Source organism: Pan troglodytes, chromosome 7 (assembly GCF_028858775.2).
Source record: "Pan troglodytes isolate AG18354 chromosome 7, NHGRI_mPanTro3-v2.0_pri, whole genome shotgun sequence".
In the NCBI taxonomy this organism is placed as follows: domain Eukaryota; kingdom Metazoa; phylum Chordata; class Mammalia; order Primates; family Hominidae; genus Pan; species Pan troglodytes.
Window position 1 is genome coordinate 126,356,979 of NC_072405.2, and position 16,451 is coordinate 126,373,429.

The 16,451-nt window shown below is 36.2% G+C and overlaps 1 long non-coding RNA gene across 1 annotated transcript; it reads left to right on the top strand.

Moving 5' to 3' along the window:
- Positions 1 to 2,116: 2,116 nt before the first annotated feature.
- LOC129135760 (uncharacterized) lies at positions 2,117 to 14,381 on the top strand. Its single transcript, XR_008536812.2, has 5 exons — positions 2,117 to 2,246; positions 2,423 to 2,547; positions 7,148 to 7,306; positions 7,453 to 7,566; positions 11,779 to 14,381. It is a non-coding gene; the product is annotated as an uncharacterized LOC129135760 (long non-coding RNA).
- The last annotated feature ends 2,070 nt before the right edge of the window (positions 14,382 to 16,451 follow it).

A 16,451-nucleotide genomic window follows, 5' to 3' on the forward strand; every position in this document is an offset into this window, starting at 1 on the left:
ATTGGTAGCTCTTCTTACGAAGAGTCACTAATAAATACACAAGTCAATCAAATAGCCCAAGGCTTCCCAAACACCAAAGAAAGTTGAAAAATATTTGATAACAAGACTCTAGTTAAATGCTCTTCCCACTCAGGGGTATTATACACTCCCAGTTATGGGGTGTGGCCCAGTTCTGAGTAAGGCAAATATAACACATGATTTATATGAAGACATCTTTACTAAAGAACTTTTATTTCAGGAGTATCACTTAGGCTGAGCCCTAGGACATAGTCCCAACCTATTTTAGTAAGAATTGTGGATTTTTTACTCCCTGATTTATAACTCCAGATCCAAGAAGCTGAAAGTGATGTTCACCTTTTCAGTCATTTACTTGTTGACACTAAAAGCCAAGTCCCAGCAATTAAATATTCTGCAAATGTCTTAGGCATTTAGGGCTGACGAACCATTAACTCAACAAACATTGATGAGCAGGAGATCAGTCTGACTACAATTGCCATAATCCAAGTGAGATATGCTAATGGATTGGGCAGAGATGATAATGAGGGGTGGGTAACAGAAATATTCAAGGGTTTTGAAAATAGAGAAAGCAGGATTTCTGATGGTTCAGACGTTGCATGTGAAAGAAAGGAGTTAGAGATGACTCCAAAGAAACCGAAGGGATGAAGGAGCGGGTTTTAGGGATTGAGGGTGGATTAGGGGCTCTGTGTAGTTTACATTAAAATGATTATTAGACATTAAAGTTAGACATGTCAGGCAAATAATTGGACACAAATACCTGGAATTGAAGGGGAAAGGTCTGAATTGAGTATATTCATTTGGCAGTCTCAGGTTTAGGATGGTATTTAAAGCCATACAACTATAATGGAGGTATGGTTTTCCTGGGGCAGCATAAATCCACTACAATTCAACATTTTTTCTGATTACAACTAAAAACTCTAAAGAAAAAATGCTGCAGACAATTTCCTGAGGACAACAAGAAGTAAACAAAAGCAGGTAGAATATCGAAAGCAGTCAAAACTTAGAGAAACAAATGTATGAAGATGAACAAAAATCAACAGAACCTCAGGGATGTGTATGACAATATCCGCTGATTGTGCATTTGTAAGGTAGTCCCATGGAAAAGAGAGAGATTGGGCAATAAAGAAAATAGGAAGAAATTATGGCTAAAAACTCTCCAAATTTGATGAAATATAAATTTATAGATTTCAAAAGTTCAGCATATCCCAAATACTGTAAACTCAAAGAAAACTATGTCAAGACACATCATAAACTGCTAAAAAACAAAGATTAAGAAAAAGATGTTGAAAGCAGCTAAGGAAAAATAACACTACATACAAATACAAAAATTCAAATGACTGCAATCAAGTACATTCTATTCTAGGAATGTAAATTTGGTTTCATATTTGAAAACCAATTGATGTTATTCACTGTATCAACAGACTAAAGGGCAAACAGGATCTTTTCCATAGATGCAGAAAAAGCAGTTGACAAAATGTAACACCCATTCATAAACAAACTAAGGAAACTAGAAACGACAGAAAACATTCTCAAACTAATTAAAGAGAAGTTATGAAAACCTTACTGCTAATGTCGCTAATGTCGTCAACAATGGTAAATAATTGAAACACTGCAAGAACAAAGCATGGATGCTAACTTGTAACATTTATTTAACGCTATACTGGCAGTCCTAGTCATTGCAAGAAAGCAAGAAAAAGAAATTCTAATTGTAAAGATCAGAAATTAAGAATTAAAATTTTCCTTATCTGCAGATGATATGATTCCTTTTTTAGGAAAGCCCAGGAAATCTTCAAAATAAAAACTAGACCTAACAAATGAACACAAACAGTTCACAAGATATAAAGTTAATGTGCAAAAATAAATTACACTCCTATATATTAGCATCAAATATTTGGAAAACATATCAAAACTAATGCAATGTATAGGAATGGCAAAAAAAATTTATCATGCTACCTACTATTAAAGCAAACTAAATATGGCCTGAGAAGGACTCCATACTTCTCTATATATTTGAGTCCTTATGGATGAACTGCAACCTAACTTAATAGGTAGACAAGATTGAAAACCTAATTTAAGAGTACCTGCTGTAACAATAGCTGAGTATTGGCCAATCCCAGCAGCCATACTTTAACCACTCATAGACTGCTGAGTGTTCAGACTGTGTTCAAATAAGGCAAACGCCAAGCTGTAACCAATCCAGCTGTTTCTGTACCTCACTTCCAATTTCTGTATGTCATTCTTGTTTGTTTTTTTTTTTTTGGTTTATAAATTTGTTCTGACCATGAGGCATCTCTGGAGTCTCTCTGAATTTGCTGTGATTCTGGGGGCTGCCTGATTTGCAAATTGTTCATTGCTCAGTTAAACTCCTTTAAATTTAATTCAGCTGAAATTTTTCTTTTAACAGATGGTGTCAGAAGTGGGGTCTGAAATAGAGCTTCTAACGACTTCCAGGAGCACTGAGTGAACATGCAAGGTACCTACAGGATCAACTTGTGTCCATTGATCTCTCAGAGCAGCTGGAGATCATGGGTAAGTTCTCTCTTGGATTTCAGAGCTCCGTGGATTTGTGGTTTGAGCTCTCCAAATTTCTTTGAGCAAATTTCTGACCTAAACTGGGTTTGGAAGTCATGACAGAAGCTGGACTGGGTCCAGGAATGGATTTGATCCAGTAATTAATGGGCTTGGATCCAGTTAAAGACCTCTTACATCTGACTGGGTCAGAAAGAAACTGGTAACAAATGATAACATCGTAGAGGTGTAAAATTTGGCTTTTAAAAATGTAAGGGGATTTTTGCATTCTTCCCCTTTGTTTCATTTTCCTTGTGTGCTTAGATAAGAAAAATAATTCAGTAAGTTAATTAAGGGAACCTGAGAGCAAAGCCAATATATTAGGTAGATATGGGATCCTTAATTCTGAAAAGACAAGTTTTTCTTGGCTTATACATTAGGCATGGGAATCCCAATCTGAAGGAAATAGACTGCAGCCCAGGTTGGCTGACTTTGAATAAGTAATGGGGGACATTTTACCTGAGTAAAGGATGGGATTGGGTTAGAGGCTCACCCTTCAGGAAAGTCCCTCATGTTTAAAAATGGATTAAAGATGACAGGGCCCAACTGGGGGCAAGTTTGAGTCTTTCCAGTTCAATATTTGGTGCTAAGCACAGTGGCTGACATCTATGTTTTGTCACATGTATTTTGCTCTGGCCAGAATGAACAATGTTAATTGGGTTACCCCATGCAATCCTTTGGGTGGCAACTTGCAAAATTGAGAGGCTTTTGCTTGTGGTTCCATGAAACAAACAAACAAAAAGATTATTTTCCTAGGGTCACTAGGGCTGCTCAGGGAAAGGGAACCCAGAAGCCTGGCATGCCGGCAAAAGGGTAAAAAATTCTTACCATTCAGACTCTGGCCTCTCTCTCTCTCTGTGTGCAAACTGGTTAAATGAATGGTAAACGTCATTGTTTATCTCCTCTGTAAAGTTTTGATTAATACAAAAAAGAATTCTGAGGCTGATCTTAAGCTATACTAAATCTGGCATGCTTTGTGTGTCTTTCTGTATTGTTCTGTCATAAAGAGGGATACTTTAGGATAAAATGCATGCCCAGGACCCCATATGCCTGCTGTTCAAGACGGTGCAGCAAACTGGTCAATCATATCCTTGGGAACTTGACCTTGTCACTATGTGGCCCTGCTTTCTCTTTTTACAATGGTAGCCCGGGTTCAGGGTTCAATTCCCAGCTTAGGAAATGAGTACTTCCAGTTTGATATCCGCATGACCTTTACCATTTGTTGATTCTCTTCCCCTCCATGACTTATCTTAAATTTTCTTTTCCCTGAGCACAGAAATATTAGCCATTTGGCCTAGGCAAGTTTGAGTAATAAAAGATTTAAAAGGACTTTTTCAAAAAAGTACTATAGTTAGAAGTTGGCTTCATTAAAAGTGGATATTCAAGCTGTAACAGCCTGGGACTCCTTGAGACAAACAGGAGGCACCAGACCCCACTGTGGGGAAAAAAAACCAAAAAACAGGAATTGGAAATGGATAGATCTCTCTTGGAATCTAAGGCTCCGTTCTTTTTGGTATCCAGGATCTGGTATAAAAATGGGGACCCTTAATTTTGGGGATCTGTTTTTACATTCTAGCTGTGCCTGCTTCTTAGGCCCTAGAAGCTTCAGGCTTTCCTGGTGCTGTTCTTCCAAGAACTCCACCCTGAAGCCAGTAATCCAATTAAGAAAAAATGTAGAAACTGGCAAATGAAAAACCTTACAACTACTAAATCTTCTGTATGTGTAGTTACATACTACACATGCATCATAGCACGCACGATTAATCCCAGCTAGTTAATTGGCTTTAAGAAAAGTAAGTGCTTAAATTGAAATTTTGAAAGAAAAATAAAAAGTGTAATGCCTTTTAGTTCGTATAATTTTAGTAATCTCAGGGAAATAAAAACAGGTTTAATGATTATTGGTAAAATAGAGATATTTGGTCTAAATTAGGCAGGTCAAATATTAGGTTTGCTAAGTGCTTTAAGGTCATAAACTGCTTCTTAGACTTTTGAAGATTGTTCAGCTTACCTTCTTTGGACCATTAACTTACCACCAAATATTGAACTGGCAAGACTCAAACTTGTCCCCAGTTGGGCCCTGTCATCTTTAATCCATTTTTAACCATGAGGGACTTTCCTGAAGGATAAGCTTCTAACCCAATCCCATCCTTTACTCAGGTAAAATATCCTAAAGTAAAATAACTGGTTGTTTAAAAAGAAGTATATTTAGGACAAGTCAGAAAGTCCAAGCATGTTGTAGATGGTCTGCGTAAGTTGCGAAAGGATTCATGAAAGGAAATTTATGCACTGAAAGTAAAAGTTGCTAAGAGTTGGCCGGGCGTGGTGGCTCACGCCTGTAATCCCAACACTTTGGGAGGCTAAGGTGGGCGGATCATGAGGTCAGGAGATCGAGACCATCCTGGCTAACACAGTGAAACCGCATCTCTACTAAAAATTCAAAAAATTAGCCGGGCATGGTGGCAGGCACCTGTAGTCCCTGCTACTTGGGAGGCTGAGGCAGGAGAATGGTGTGAACCTGGGAGGTGGAGCTTGCAGTGAGCCAGAGATCACGCCACTGCACTCCAGCCAGGGCAACAGAGCAAGACTCTGTCTCAAAAAAAAAAAAAAAAAAAAAAAAAGTTGCTAAGAGTTACCATTATCACATGTGATTAAAACTACTAAAAAAATAGTTTTACATGCAAGGTATGTGAGGAGAATGAAATGTGTTTTTGGTGAAAGATTACAAGAAGGTATGGGAACGTAAATTTTTGCCTAGTTTAGAGGGTTAAATTGTTTTAAATTAGAGAAGAATAAGTTAAAGGTTTGAACAGTTGTTAAAGGTTTGTAAAAATTAATCTTTTAAAAAACATTCTGTGTGTGAACATATTAACTAAATTTAAAAGAGTCTTTCCATTTTTTTCCATAAATTGAACATCAAAATAAAAACACAAACAGCATTTTCTTAAAGCACTTATCTGCTCATTAGCAAAAATTTGTAAAGAGTACAAGGTCTATGAGAATCTCACCTTATGGTCAAATTGATTAAGATTGGAAAGATTTGTCTATAAGGTTTAATTAAAAATCAAGGTTGACATTAATAGTACACTAATACAAGGGTGAAATTCGGCTTTCTCTCTTGAACAAGATTTTCATGTAATATTAAAAGATAATGAAAGATTTTTGTTTGCCTTTTGAATAAACTACTGAAAAAAGAAAGGAAAGACAAGAGACAAATTATTTGGAAAGCTGTCTTCCCTCTATCAATGGTAAAGGTTTTTGCCTTTTTAAAACTTTTTGAGTCATCATTTTGGCTAAATGAATGATTATGGTAACCTGGAATTGTATTTCACATTATCAAGAATTTTAAACCTTTAACATATTTAATAGGCTTCCCAAAATCAAATTTCAGCTTCAAAATTGTCTTTTCTGACCTCTAACTTTAAGATGCTACAGATAGCCTCTGAAGCATCCAAAAAAGAGGTAAACAGAATTATTTGACATGTTCAATTTCATGGGAAGCATTGCCAACAATACACAAAGTTTTAATCTTCTTCAGGGTATATTTTAGTGAATCATATTAATATATGTCTTAAAATTGTATGAGATTTCTAAAATTCTAATATGTCTGAGTATATGCTATTGATCATAATTATGGTTATTATGTTATTGTAGACCACAGAAATAACCAAATTTCATTGTCAATTGTATTTTTAACTATAACTATTTAAAGTCATTTCCATAGCTATTTGCTTAATGCTGATGCAGTTTCTGAAAACTTCACAAGCATGCAAAATCCTAGAATATGGTGTCTTTTGGTAGGTTCATGAAGGAGGGAAAGGACCCTAAAAGGCACTCTTAAATACAGATTTCTAATAACTTGGGAATTATATTATTTGAACAGGGTAATAATTCCTGGAACTTTAATGAAAAGACAGACTGGGTTTTTAAACTGCTAATCCCAGTAGAACAAAAATTAAATACCAAGAAAATACTTTACCAGATTTTGATGCTAAATCGGCTGATACTGAAATTGTTTAGATATACATTTTGAAGAACTCCATGGTCTAAGTCAAATTACCTATGATAAACAATCATTTGTCAGTGCTGTGCACCTAATTTGGAGAACCAACTGGTATACAAGAAGGTATAAAAGTCTAATGTTAATTAAGCATGGACTCATGGAGAATCAGCATGGCCACCTTGTCCTTCCTGAGTCCTTACAGCTTTTGTTATTAAAAGTTCTTTATTCCATGACTCAGCATAAAAAAGATAAAATAATCCAAATTGAATGTATTGGTGTGGTGACTTATAAATTGCTAAAATAGTGTATAACCAATGTTTTGTCCTGTATTCCTGGGAAAACAATCAAAGCTTCTAGAATATTTGGTTACCTGATGGGCCATTTAAACATTTTATAAAGGAATTTCACTCAATTGTCATTTTCAATGCATATTTTCTGTTTGTATAAAAGCTCTCCCATGCAAGAAGGCTAATGTCATAACACTAAGTTATTATGCCACAGTGTATTTTTACCAGGTAAAGAAAGTTTCTTTTATGGACAATCAACCTCTTCCCAATCTAGAACCTGAAGACTGGATCTTCTGAGAATGTCAGAGAAAGACTGTCCTTGCCATCCACATTGCAGCAAAACTTTGGAACTTTGAACTTTGGGTTCATAATCTCGCAAATGAGAAGGGTCCTTCCACACTCTTGGAACTGTACACCCATTGGAATCCTTAAGGTAAAGCTAATCAGGGAAGTCTCTCCAAGAAAAAGATGGCATCCTTGATGTGAACAGCTTTCCCAAAATCACAAATCAAGACTTCTTCTATTAAGAGACTCTTATCTTTGAATATTTTTTCTTGTTTATGCCTCTATGAACAATAGAAATGAAAAAGGGGGCCAGGTGTGGTGGCTCATGCCTGTAATTCCAGCGCTTTGGGAGGCCAAGACGGGTGGATCACTTGAGGTCAGGCATTCGAGACCAACCTGAGCAACACGGTAAAAACCAGTCTCTACTGAAAATACAAAAATTAACCCGGCATCGTAGCGCACACCTCTAATCCCAACTACTCGGATGGCTGAGGCAGAAGAATCACTTGAACAGCAGAGGCAGAGGTTGCAGTGAGCTGAGGTGGCGCTACTGCACTCCATCCTGGGTGACAGAGTGAGACTCCATCTCAAAAAAGAAAGAAAAGAAAGGAAAAGAAAAGAAAAGAAAAAAGAAAAAAGGGGGTCTGTTGTGTGCACTTATGGAGTATACTTTTATTTGTAAAGGATTTTGCAGCCAGCCTTATACATAGATAATCTTATACTTTGATAGGTAAAGGATGAAGGTCCAATGTAGGTGAGAAACTTTAATGGTACATACATTCCCTCATAATCAGTCAGAAAGTTAACATTAATTCACTCCTCTTAACCCACATCATGAGTTAAAGAGAACATTGCCAAGGAGGCCTTTGCTCTTCTCTAAGAGAAGGACATCATTTGTTAGGTCCTTTTTCCAAAGTTTGGAATAACAGAGGCAATGATTAGAAATGTATCCCTCATAATAGGCTCTATAGCAGATTCTACTGTAAATGCCATGGTTACACCACAGACCTTAAATTCTCTTGTGAAAGTTATGCTAAAGAATAGAATTGGCTAAACAAAAAAGTATCTGTGTGCCTGTTGACACTTATGGCCTATGGAGAAAATCAGGTATTATAGAGATTCAGTTGTAGAGGATTAACAAAGAGTCTGCTTAGTTAAGTGAGTAGACTCTTCATCTACCTCATTCTTTAAAGTACTTGATTTTAGGTGGTTTTGTTTATGGGAACCCCAGGTAAGAAGCATATGCCAAACTCTTGGTTTTTATCCTCCTGATAGTCATAATAGTCTCCCTGGTGCACTGTATTATCTTAAAGGTTTTAAATGTTTGCATGCGGCCATCTCTAGAATGTCAAATGGTGCGTCTTCAACTGGAATGACAAGAGCTGAAAGAAATGTGTGATCATGAGGACACTGTAACCTATGAATCACATGCTGTGACCAGAAACACAAAATGATGTCAACTGAGAGTGGTACTAAGGCCCTAAGTTTTAGTCACACTCTCACCTAAGTGAAAACCTGGCCAAAAAGCGGGTAATTTTTTAAAGCAAAATTATGGGAGGCCATTGTTTTGGACTGAGCTCATGCACTAGGCCCTAACAGACCAAATCAAACAAAAATGGAGTCACTCATGCTAAATATGACATAATCACACTAAGACTTTAAAGAAACACAAAGATCCTAGACCAGGACAAACAAGGTTTTGTTTTTCTCCTGTAAACAGGGCATTCCAGTATAAGGAGTTACCCTCTACTCAGTCCTTGTTCCTACCTTTGCAAAACTCACTGTTCTGTTTCCCAGTGAGTTGCAAGACCAAATAAGTACATTTACAATGGTGATAGTGACATCAATTACTAAAGTTTTGGTCAATCAATCAAAATTGAAAAAATGACCAAAAGGGAGGAATTGTTAAAGCAAACTAAATATGGCCTGAAAAGGACTCCATACTTCTATATTTGAGTGCTTGTGGATGAACTGCAATCTAACTTAATAGGTAGACAAGATTGAAAACCTAACTTAGAAGTATGCATCTGTAATAATAGCTGACTGTTGGCCAATCCCGGCAGCCACATTTCAACCACTCACAGACTGCTGAGTGTTCAAACTACTAGTATAGTGTTCAAAACTGAGTGTTCAAATAAGGCAAAGACCGAGCTGTAACAAACCCAGCTGTTTTCATAACTCACTTCCAATTTCTGAATGTCACTTTACTTTTTTTGTCTATAAATTTGTTCTGCCCATGAGGCACCCTGGAGTCTCTCTGAATCTGCTGTGATTCTAGGGGCTGCCCAATTTGCAAATCATTCATTGCTCAATTAAACTCCTTTAAATTTAATTTGACTGAAGTTTTTCTTTTAACACTACTTAGGCATATGTCTAATAAAAGACATCTAAGATCTTTTATTTAAAAATTACAGAAAAGTATTGTTGGGAGAAATTAAAGACAGGCTAAACAATTAGAAAGACATGTGATATTCATTGATTGAAAGATTCAAAATTGTTTCCATGGCAATTCTCTCAAAATTTGTTATGTGAAGTCAACATAATACCAATCAGAACCCCAGCATGCATTTGTTAAAAATGACAAAATGTTCCAAAGCATGTGTGCAAATCCAAAAAGTATAGAATAGTGAAAGCAATTTTGGAAAAGAAGAACTTCACCTAATTTCAAGGCTTATTATATAGCTACCATCATCAGGACACTTTGATAATGCCCAAAAGATAGATATGTATATTAGTGGAGTAGAATAAAGTTTAGAAAAAGACTCATACATGCATGGTAAATTGATTTTTGACAGAGTTTGACAGAGGAAAGTTCACTTGAGAAAGAAAAGCCTTTTCAATAAATCTTGCTGGATCAACTGTACCTCCATAAGCAAAAATAAATAAATAAATGCTAACCTTTACCTCACATCATACACAAACATTTACTCCAAATAGACACTAGGCCTAAAGTAAAACATAAACCTATAAAACAACTAGAAGAAAACTTGGATGTAATCATTTTAAGTTTGGCATAGTTGATAGCTCCTTAGATAGATATTTTAAAAGCATTAACCATAAAAAATAGAACTGATAAATTGGACCTTCTTAAATTTAAAATCTATTATCATATGAAAATTGTCATTAAGAAAATCAAAATGCAAGCCACTAACTGGAGGAAAAATATTCACATTACATATATTAGACAAAGGATTTGACTCCAGAGTAGACAGTAAACTCTTATACTTTAATAAGAAATAAATGAAAACAGAAAAAAAATGCAAATGGATAAAAGATTGAAACAGAGATTTTACAAAAGAAGATAAGTGAATGACAACCACATGGAGACATGTTTAATCTCATTAGTCACCAAATTAAAACCACAATTAGATACTACTATAACCCATTGAGATAGCTGAAATTTTTTAAAAGACCATATAAAGCAGGCCTTAGCAAACTTCTTTTGAATAAAAGGACCAGATAGTAAATATTTTAGGTTTCATTGGCCTTATGGTCTTTGTCAAAACTATTCAACTCTGCCACTGTAGCATCAATGCAGCTATAGACAATTAGTGAATGAAGGAGCATAGCTATATTATTTACAAAAACAGGTGGCAAACAAGATACCTCAGGCCATAGTTTGTCTTAAAGTCTTGGCAAGGACGTGAGAACTGAAATTCTCATGCTATCCGTGAAAAAAAGCTAGGCAGTTATCTTTAAAAATTAAGCATACGCTTAACATACAACACAACAATTCCACTTCTAGGTATTTATCTGAAAGAAATGAAAACATATGTTTAAAGACTTATACGAAATCCTTGTAGCAGTTTTAGCATGGTTAAATGGATAAATTATAGCCTATCCAAACAATAGAATATTACTCAGCAATAAATGGCAATCAACTATTAATACATACAACAACATGAGTGAATTTTTAAATCATTATGTTTAATGAAAGAAGCCAAGACAAAAAAGTATATATTGCATGACTCCAATTATGTAAAATTCTAGAAAATGGAAACTAATCCCTAGTGAAGAAATCAGATCAATGATTACCTGTAGATTGGAGTGAAGGGATGCAAGGATTATAAAGAGACATAAGGAAACTTTTGAGGGGAAATGGAAATGTTTGTTATCTAGATGGTGGTTATTATTTCACGGGTGTATACATATGTCAAAACTGATCAAATTGTACATTTTAAATATGTGCAGTTTATTTTACTTCAATTGAACTACAATAAAGTTTTTTTTAAAAAAATAGTTGGATGAGATCACCAATGGAATAAGCGTAGATAAAGAACAAAAGCCCAAGGCTGGTCCCTAGCATATTCCAACATTTAGAGACAGAGAGAAGGAACTAGCAGAGGGAACAGCCAGTAGGACAAGAAGCGATCTGGGAATGCATGGGGGTTTTGTAACCCAAAGTTAGCAAGTGTATCAAGGCAAAATGTGTGATCAACTGAATTAAACACTAATATTAAGGAAGATAAGGACTGAAAATTCATGATAGGGTTTTAGCAACATGGAAATCACTAGAGACAATTTAAAAAATAATTTTCTTGTAAGGATGCAGAAAAGTTTTGTGGTAAAATAGAGCAGAGAATTAGAGAGAGTCAGTTTGTTCATTATTTTCCCAAATAGGGGAAACCGCAGAATATTTGTATGTTGATAAGAAGGGAAGAAGAGTGGCTAGATGTTGGAGTGATACTATGAGGAGGTGTGTGGCAATGGGATCTTGTAAACAAGTGGAGGGGATGGCCTCAACTTTGAGCACAGACTTCTTCCAAAGAGAAGGTAGAGTATGTGAGAAGAGATACAGGTAGGTGGATAAATACGGTGATGAGAATTTGTGGAACAGTAATTCTCACTTTGAGTGTACATGGGAATCACCTAGATTATATTTTAAAATACTAATGCCTACCCCCTATACACACCTAACACCTGAGTTTCTTAATTAATTGATTTGGGTTCCAAACTGGGTATTGATTTTTTGTCTGTATTTTTGTCTTTTTTGGTGTTGTTAGTACGGAGAAGATTCTTGGGTGCATCCCAGGTTGAGAACCACTGTAGTATAGAAGTCCTCTTAAGATTGCCCAATATTTTCCAATAAAACAGAAAACAAAGTCTTCAGCTCAGAGAGTGAGGGAGGAAGTATTGTGGTTTGAGGTGAAATGCAAAAACTTAAATCCAATTTCAACTAGGCAACTCAAAGGTGACATAAGGTCCCTAATGTAACGAGAAAAAGAAAGATTAGGGCAGAATTGAATCAGAACAAGTCTTCGTAAAAGCAATAGGGAGATGGAAAGAGAAAACATAATGCATCATCCCTGAGAGAAAGACATCAAGGACTAGATGCCAAAGGAGATATTTGGCAAAGCTAGGCCTGCAGTTTCTATGGGGGGGTTGGCAGGAACATAGTGTAGAAGAAAGAGTCAGGAAAACTGGATTATTATCCTGGCCGCATCACTTCAGCCCTTGTCTGTTGAAGTCAAATGTGTTAGATGAATCGTAGTTCAATTCTGTAATATCTAATATAATATCTGCCACAAAAGACTAGAGAGACCTAAGACAGTTTTTTGGGAGTAATATAATTTTTACATGCCAGTTCAAGACACTTGGCTCTTTCTTTATAGGAAAGTGACCCACTGAAGGGATTTGAATAGAAACATAACATGATCAAAATATTTCACAAGGATTCATCTGGAGGTGGCATGAAGGAAAAAATTAGGAAAAAAGATGAAGGAAAGTTTGAAGGAAATTATTGTTGATTTAAAAGTGAGGCAATGAGTCTGCAGTGAAGTGGTGGCAGTGGGAATGGAAAGGAAATGATGGATGTAAGATAAATTTTAGAGTAAAATTCAACTAATTGGATGACTAATTGGATGGAGAGAGCAGGGAGTCAAGAATGACTCAGTTTTGTGCTTAGTTGTCTAGGCAATGGTGGCAGAATGAATAAGAATCAGGGATCAGGATAGAAGTTGAGGAAGGAGCTGAATTTAGGCAGAAAGATGACAAATTTGTTCTTTGACACAGTTGTGCTTTAATTTGCTACAGAGGTGCCAATGAAATGCCCACCAGGCAGTTAGCTATCTGAGATTAGAGCTCAGAAGAAAATATGACCAGGAGATGGAACTGATGATTAACCACCAAATATTTTATTGTTATGGCCATGAGAATAAAATCTTGAGAGAGAAGACCCAGTGAGAAAGCTGAGTTGAAGGGAATTTCTGTGCATGGTGTTAACCCTTCAGTTGGTGGATTGTGGGGAGGAAGGAGGCCTGAGGGATTCCAGTGAAGAAGCTGGCATGGAAATGAGGCATTCAAAAAACCTGGGGAAGTGGTCCCTTAGCAATTAGGTTGGAAATATTTGGATATTTTAACAACTTTTTTTTAGCTGTACCTGTGTGTGCAGGCCGAATGAACACCAGTCCTGAGTATAAACGAGGTCAATATTGGTTTATACTAGGTAAAGCTGCAGCTAGATCTTTCTCTTGATCCTGAGTTCTTAAGAACCCAGGAAGCTGTGCTAAAAGCAGCAGTTATGGTTCCTATTAGGCAGCACTGGAGTGAGGCAAGAATTAGCATTCTACATTTTCAACAGGCACCCCCAAATGATTCTGAAACATACCAGCACATTAGCAATGACTAGGAGAGTTACTTGGGTAACTACCTTCATCCATAAGAGCAAAAGAGAATGAGGATCCAAACTCCAATGCCAATAAAATAACACCTGAATTAGGTCCACCCTTAGGGAGTATTTACTTATATGCCACAAGCCCAGCATCTGGGGCTACCTTACCAGGACAGTAAAAATCTTGAGCTTCACAATCAACATAACTGACTGGCTGGGATACAGGAAGCCCATTTTTGTGAGATAAACATTATGTGCTGTTGCAAATAAAGGCCAGTGAAATAGCAGCAGATCAGGTTGCTTTGGATTCTAGGTTAATCTTTTCACCATTTGGGTCCATGAGATTTCCCAAAAGCTATTTTTTTTTTTCTTGTGGGAGATGAAGGGGAAGGAGACCATTCTGGAGGATGAAGCTATGTTACTACATGGTACAATTAAAACACAAATTAAAGATAGGTCCTAAAAAAAATGCTCTTCGTATCAAAAATGTGCAGATGTACTGTAGCTTTATGTAGTCTGAGTCAATTTCAGTGGAAATAAAAACACTTAGAGTGTCATAGAAATAACATTTGCTAAGGGAAAGTTGAACTGGCAGGACTGATCTAATTCTGATAAAAAAAAATATTGGTTTGAATTTACAGGCTAAGATGGTTATAAACCACCCTATGATCTGCCATATTTTGCCTAAGTGGTAGTTTTTTTTAACTTAAAGGAGACTCAACCTTGTGATTAAATAAACAGTCTGAATCACTTAGCAGGTCAAAGCTGAGAAGTGCTGGCAGAACAAGTCCCGCAGTGGAATAGACAGGCTGTGTGTGTGTGCCTCAGACTCACAAACATGACCTGCAATTTAACAACAGCACATCCCACAATTCATCTGGAAATGCCAAAAAAGCCTGTTCAAATCACTGGATACCACCTAAGAGGGAGGCCACTTCTAAAAGATTTAGAATTTTCAGGCTGCTGTTCCCGATGTGCCAATAGCTTATTGGCTCCATCTGAATAAAGCAAAATTGCCAATCTTCCTGTTGACTCTAGCACTGTTTCCAATCTGCTTAGATATGAGTGTGCTATGCAAGATTGGAAACATAAACCTCTCCCCAGAGCAGACAACCAATGGCCTAATCGTTTACTTTTGTTATAAGAATTGAAAGTACGTATGGAAAAAGCTTTTTTTTTTTTCTTCCCCTCTGACATTTTGCTCCATTTGACAGCTGACAAAAATCAGTTTTGTTCATTCTGGCAAATACAAAGAATGTAGAAAAAATGCATTGCAAGAAAGCAGCTTTCAAAAGACTTGGACAATTACCCTGGAACCTTGGAATTACGCTAAAATGAGGCTGGAGGCCTGGAACTGTGTTATAGGTGAAAGAGTGTTATGTTAATATTCTCCTAAAACTGGTAGCACAGAATAGAATCATATAATGCCTTGCACATTCTAGTAGAGCACAGGTATCTATAACAAATTTTCTTAGAAAGAGATAGTTTTTTTGTTCTGGATTTTTTCAACATGCCAGAAACTTATAGGGCAGAGGAAATTAAATTAATTTATGTGTAAATCTTAGGATCAATATGTATCTATAATGGATGGTATTAATTCAACTATATGAGAAACTTTCCTAAGAATGGCAAAATCTGAATAGTATATACCAAGTAAGATAAAACACTTCAGGAATAGCAAATATTTGTTATATGGATCATGACTACCTCCCACAGCAGACATCATTATGGCACACTTTCCCACTGATCTTGGATGACCCACAGAATCCTTCTCAACTTAGTGTCCAATAAAATCACTATTACTCAATCAAGGTTGGCAAATGAAATGAAACTAATATTTTATCTTCAATCTAGCATATTTTCTACATGACCTTTAGGGAAGATATTTTCATGGCATCTACTCACAATTCTTTTCCATATGGATCTTGATAAAACAAAATAATTCTTATATGTAGTTCATTTATTCATTTGACCTATATTTATTGAGCACCTACTATGTCCCAGGAACTGCTCAGTTTTGAGAAAATGATAGTAACAGAGCAGACAAAAATTTCTTCCCTGTGGGAATTTGTATTCTAATGCCTATGAGGTTGGAAACATCGAGCCAATTAATATTTAAGGTTACATTGGTTTCTTCTAATTTTCTAAAGTTGCCACCAGTTAACAGAGCTATCTGAACAAGGAACCACTAAGTTAGAAAATACATGAACAGTTTTCATTTTATATCCAAATATAACCTACAACAAAGTTAATCTGACACATGGTTAGTGCACCATCAGTATTGCACAGTGTGATAATAAAGGGTAACCAACAAGTAGATGGTTACATATTTGTCTATATTGGTCACATATTTGGTGATCAGTATTATATTTATAGTAAATCCAAGCCCTTACTGTGGTCAGTTAGCTGGAGTAAGGGTGGGTGTGGTAGGGAGAGAGAAGTACACAGTGAAGCCAGAAAAATTATAAATGGAATTATTCAGATAGTCTTGTACTTGAAATGTATAACCTGGACATAAATTGAAGAAATTCATTAAAAACTTCTAACATGGTATCTTTTATTACTATCAAGTTAGAACATGACTTACATTCAACTGGGTTCATACAGTCGCTCTGACTGTACAATATTCTTAAGCGAATCAACACTCCTTGCAGGGAAGGCAGCCTTACAGAGCTCCATTCTA